Consider the following 5,282-nt stretch of genomic DNA (forward strand, 5'->3'; position numbering starts at 1 on the left):
ACTAAAAACATGACAGATGCTCTTCGTTTTGTTCGTTTAACTTGTCGAATCGTTTTGATTTCTTCTTCCATGAGCTTCTCTAATTCTTCAAGTTCACTTTCTTCATCAATATTGTATACCTCTTCTTGAACATCATTCCCCTTGAAACCATCTTCTATTCCAAAAATTTCCTTCTCATCTCCAACTCTCAAGGTGAGCTTGGATTCTCGTATATCAACCAAGGCTCCAGCAGTATTAAGTAACGGGCGACCAAGAATAATCGGAACATCGGGATCTTCTTTCATATCCAAAACCACAAAGTCTATTGGAAAAATGAATTTCCCAATTTTTACGAGAATATCTTCCACAATGCCCCGGGGTTGTGTCACTGAACGATTTGCCATGTGAATAGTCATTTTTTGTAGCCTTCAACTTCTGATAAAATGAATAAGGCATCAAATTTATGCTAGCCCCAGAATCGGCTAAAGCATAAATCTTCATATTATTCCCAAACTCACATGGAAGAGTGAGGCGTCCAGGATCCCCCATCTTCTTAGGTATCTCGCCCAATACAGCTTTTGAGCTTTGTTCACTTAGAATCACCTTAGAATTCTTCTTTAGTTGCTGACGAGTGTCTAACAAGTCTTGTAAAAAATTTTCATATTCGGTAATTTTGGATAACGACTCGACAAAAGGAGTATTAATCGGGATACCCCTCACGTGCTTAATGAACTCCAAATGCTCTATTTCCAGTGGACTAAGGTCAGCTCGGGAAGGAAACGGTAAAGGTGGACGATAAGCCTCAACGAATTTTGAAGTTCTTTGTTTAGACCATGCCCACGACGTGAGCGTAGACGGCTCACGTCGTGAGATCGCTATTTCAGCAGAATTTTGATTTTCGATCTTATACTTCTCTGGTTCTGTTTCGGGTTGCTTTTTCTCCACTTCTAATGCTTCTAGGAACTCAGAGATTGCCTCATCTTCAGTCTCAATCATCATAACATGGGATTGAGCATTCTTTTCGGGAAGTTGTGAGGATAATTTGTTGTTCACCAAAGCAGTGAGTTGACCAATTTGGACTTCGAGATTATGGATTGATGTTTGATGATTTCTTAATGAAGCTTGCTGGTCAATCATCATTTTGTGCTTTTCTTTCATCATATTCATGTGTTCCTTTAGCACTGCATCTGTATAATCATGCCTTTTCTCGGATGCTTCCATAAATCGGGTCAAAATATTTTCCAAGTTTACTTTGTTTTTGGCTGATGGTTGCTCTTTTTGATAGAAGCCTCGGCCTGTCTGCTTAAATTTCTCTTACTTTTGCTTCTTGTATTCGTCATATGGCAGTCACTCTTTCTTTGGTTTTCTCCAATCTTCATCGTATTTATCCCCACTCGAGTAGCAAACTTGAGCCCTTTTGTTCCCATACTCTTCCAAGTTGCAATCTTTAGTCAAGTGTGGTCCATTACATCGTTCACACCCAACTTTAATTGCGTGAATTGATTGGTCCATTTGGGTTAATCTCTGGTCCATAGTATTTAGCATAGCCATCATAGCAACCATTTCTTCAGAATGTGCAACCCCACTACCTTTTGATCCATCTTGTCTTGGGTTGTGGTACTCACGAGAGTGTCTTGCGAATTCTTCAACTAACTCCTTCACCTCCCTTGGATTCTTCTTTGTCAATGGCCCTTGAGAGTCAAGCAGTTGTCTTGTCATAACATTGACCCTATCGTAGAAAATAGACATCTCTTGTTGAACATTTAGATCATGTTGAGGACAATTTCTTAACAACCCCTTGTAGCGCTCCCAAGCTTCGTATAACGACTCCCCCGGTTGTTGCTCAAAGTTGGCTATTGCCTTCTTGAGTTTAGCTATCTTGGACGGTGGGCAAAACTGATCTAGAAATTGCTCACGCATTTGAGCCCAAGTAGTGATTGTACGAGGAGGAAGTGCTTTCAACCAGTCTTTTGCAGCTCCTTTGAAAGTGACTGGTAGCATCCTTAGTAAGACGGTATCTCTATTGACATTCGGGACATTGAAGTAGTCAGCAATGTCGTTGACCTCATCTAGATGCTTAAATTCATCCTCATGATCCTTCCCATAAAACGGTATATCTTTAAGTGCAGTGAGGATATGTCCCTTCAGCTCGAATGTGGCAGTGGAAGGAATCGCGGGTTGTACTACACCGGGACCAACATCATCTCGAATTCGCTTCTTATAAGCTCCCATGGACATTTCTTCAATGTTTGCCATCTCGTTTCTTGGCTCGTCTTCTAGTTCGCTCGTATATAGTCCAAACTCGGCTTCGGATTCGTATTCGGATTCGTTTGGGATCGGTATTTGATCGATGCTCTCAACTTTACTCTTGTCCTTTGAAGATGAACTTGACTCTCCCGTTTTCTTCCCCGACTTCTTTGAGAACACTGACTTGAGTTCCTGTAAGGGTGTCTTTTTTGGTGTGTGATCTTCTTTCGCGCTTTTTTCTTTCTTTTTGTGAAGGGCAGACTCTGGATCTTCAAGAGGTGGCACCATAGGTGTGTTGGACCCTCTGGTCATGTACTTCTGCAAGATAAACAAAATAAAAAAAAACGTAAAACTAAACTAAGAAAGACAAATAAAAAAAACTAGGAAAACGAGGATTACAGGATTCACGCCGTGAGCCTGTAAAGCTCACGTCGTGAGTTCTATAATGCAGAAAAAAAATTAAACTGAAAAAAATAACTCTTTGCAGGTTTTACCCCACAAAAAGGATCGATTAATTTAAAGCAAATAAATCAGTAATTACTAAGCCGTTCCCCGGTAACAGCGCCAAAAAACTTGATGTGCACAAAAGTACCCACACGTTTTATAATTTATAACCTAACTAACTTAACTAACTAAGATGCACCTAGGGAGTGTACCTATTCGAATAATAGAATAGTTGGGTAAGTCGGGTGTCGATCGCAGGGAACGGTGTAACTAATTAATCTACTTACTACTAAATTAGCCTAATTATTAACAGCTTAAAAGGGTTTTATCTGATTTTACAAGATCAGACGAACTTTACTCAAATTCAATCAATTACTGAAAACACTCTGTTTAGTTCGAATCCACTTCTGCCTTATGGTTAGTTAACAATTATGGATTATCAAGTTGGTCACCAAATATTATACTATTAGCAATTTAAGTCCAAATTTACTAATATTTGACTAATTCATGTAAAACTATGCATGGTCACACACAATCAAACACATAACCAGTTATAGATTATGGGTATGCTATGTAAGATTTATTATACAAACACAATTATGGTTATAATTTATGTTCTCTAGCACAACTAAATTTATTTACTTCAATTACTATCTAAGATTTTGGTCGATCCTAGCTCTAGCAACTTAGTGTTCACTAATTCACTAGGTTAACAAGTTCATGCAGTTTAATGTTCACTAACTACACAGAACATGAGTTCAAGCAACTAAAGAAACAATTATTAACATGCTAGGTAGTAACAAATCGAACACAAGCAAATTACCAACTAACAATCCATGATAAATTAAACTAAACCATATGTCACAAGCTTCATCTAGCTAAACAGGAGTAGCTGGATTTAGCTACTCATAGTAGCAATCAAACAAGTATAAGTCATATTCAAAGTAATAAACATGTCAAAGTACCAAACAATCGAATGAATTATGTACTCTCTTTTCCTTTGGTGTGAACTCTATTCCAGAACTTTTTCTCCGCTAAAAATCGTCTCCAAGTCTTCCTTCTATCAGCCAAGAAGTCCCCAATTCGTAATGACCAAGAGTTTATATATTTTCTAGATTTGCCGGATTCACGTCGTGAGTCGATAAGCATCATGTCGTGAATATGACAATTTCGTGTTCAACAAGGATTCTTCCACCCGGATGCATATCTTCTAAAATTCTCCACTCACGTCGTGAATCCTGAACTATTCACGTCGTGAGTACGTCTGCTGAATTTTCCATTCTTCTTTCCTTCAAGCCTCCAAAGTTCCATGTTTTGTCAATTTCAGTCCCTATCTTCGAAAATGCTTCTATTTGGCTGCAAAATATAATTTTAGCTTATAAGTACCATTATTCTATGCAAATAACCAAATTTTTAGTAAAAATGTAAATAATTATCGCCTAAAAATATGTATAAATATGACAATATCAGACACAAATCGACTAAGGTTTCGTCCCTTAAGTAATAGATAGTATGTAGTCATAAGCAGATGCAGAATGTTGAACAACCCACACGTACTGTTCAACGATGGAATGGTATTCTTTTTTTAATCAATCGGATTATTGCGAATTCAATTAGTTTCTATATATGTATTTTTAAAATTGTATGATTACTTATTTGTATGTCAGGCGAAGTATTTTGTGTTAGGGGAAGAAATAGCAGGGAAACAGTTGCTTCAAAATGCAGCCGATCAGGGGTAGTTAGATGCGATCTTCGTATTGGGAATGATGTTGATGGCCGAAGGCATTGAAAGGAAGGAAGAAGCTCTTATCATGTTAAATAATGCCTACGTTAATAGTAGAAGGAGTTGGAATCTAAGGCATACCTGTAACAAGGTTCAAAACCACTTGGTAAGGCGGTCAAAGCAGATAAAATTCCATGGCTTACATAGAAGTTGTGCAAAGCATCATTCTATGAGCAGTTATGGAATAGCTTTTATGAATCAAGACAGTTGGTTGTTGAATTGTGAAATTTGTTTGTGGGATGCATGTATTGTAAAGTTTGCTAGGATGTTTGACATTAGTTTTGAGTAATTGTATATATGATATTTGTTTGATTCACACAATTACTGATGCATATTGTATGTGTATTTTGGTGTTACTTTTGATATGTATTTATATATATGTTACTTTTGATATGTATGTTATTTTTGTCTTTTCCATTTTACTAACCAAAAGTTCATTGTGACCAATTTGGTTAGATTTCAATGGCACTTTGGTCTATTTGCAACTTATAAAGTGAATGCGGCATTTTTGTTATGGAAATAAAAAAATTTGTTTAATCAAGTCGTTATTAAGAAAAATGCTATATATATAGAATTTATATTTTAAGTAGATCTATATTTTTATATTTATTATGAATGTTATTTAAATTTATAATTACCCTTATACTACATGGGTTTTAAACTATTATTGAATAATACCGACCCAATAATATGACCTAATATCCATCCAACACATTGAAATCAAGGGTTGTCGAAGGTTTCCTAATCGATACACACTCTGTTTGAATATGTGTTCTGCAAGTGTCGATCTCAATTAAAGCATTCTACTAATATTCTAAGCCGTTATCCA

At 36.7% G+C, this 5,282-nt stretch overlaps 1 non-coding gene across 1 annotated transcript; it reads left to right on the forward strand.

The window, feature by feature from the left end:
* Window positions 1–1,744: 1,744 nt before the first annotated feature.
* LOC145122963 (small nucleolar RNA R71) lies at window positions 1,745–1,851 on the forward strand. Its single transcript, XR_013714846.1, has one exon. It is a non-coding gene; the product is annotated as a small nucleolar RNA R71 (small nucleolar RNA).
* The last annotated feature ends 3,431 nt before the right edge of the window (window positions 1,852–5,282 follow it).

The sequence above is a fragment of the Lactuca virosa genome, chromosome 6, assembly GCF_052849685.1.
Source record: "Lactuca virosa cultivar CGN04683 chromosome 6, Lactuca_virosa_CGN04683_v6, whole genome shotgun sequence".
In the NCBI taxonomy this organism is placed as follows: Eukaryota; Viridiplantae; Streptophyta; class Magnoliopsida; order Asterales; family Asteraceae; genus Lactuca; species Lactuca virosa.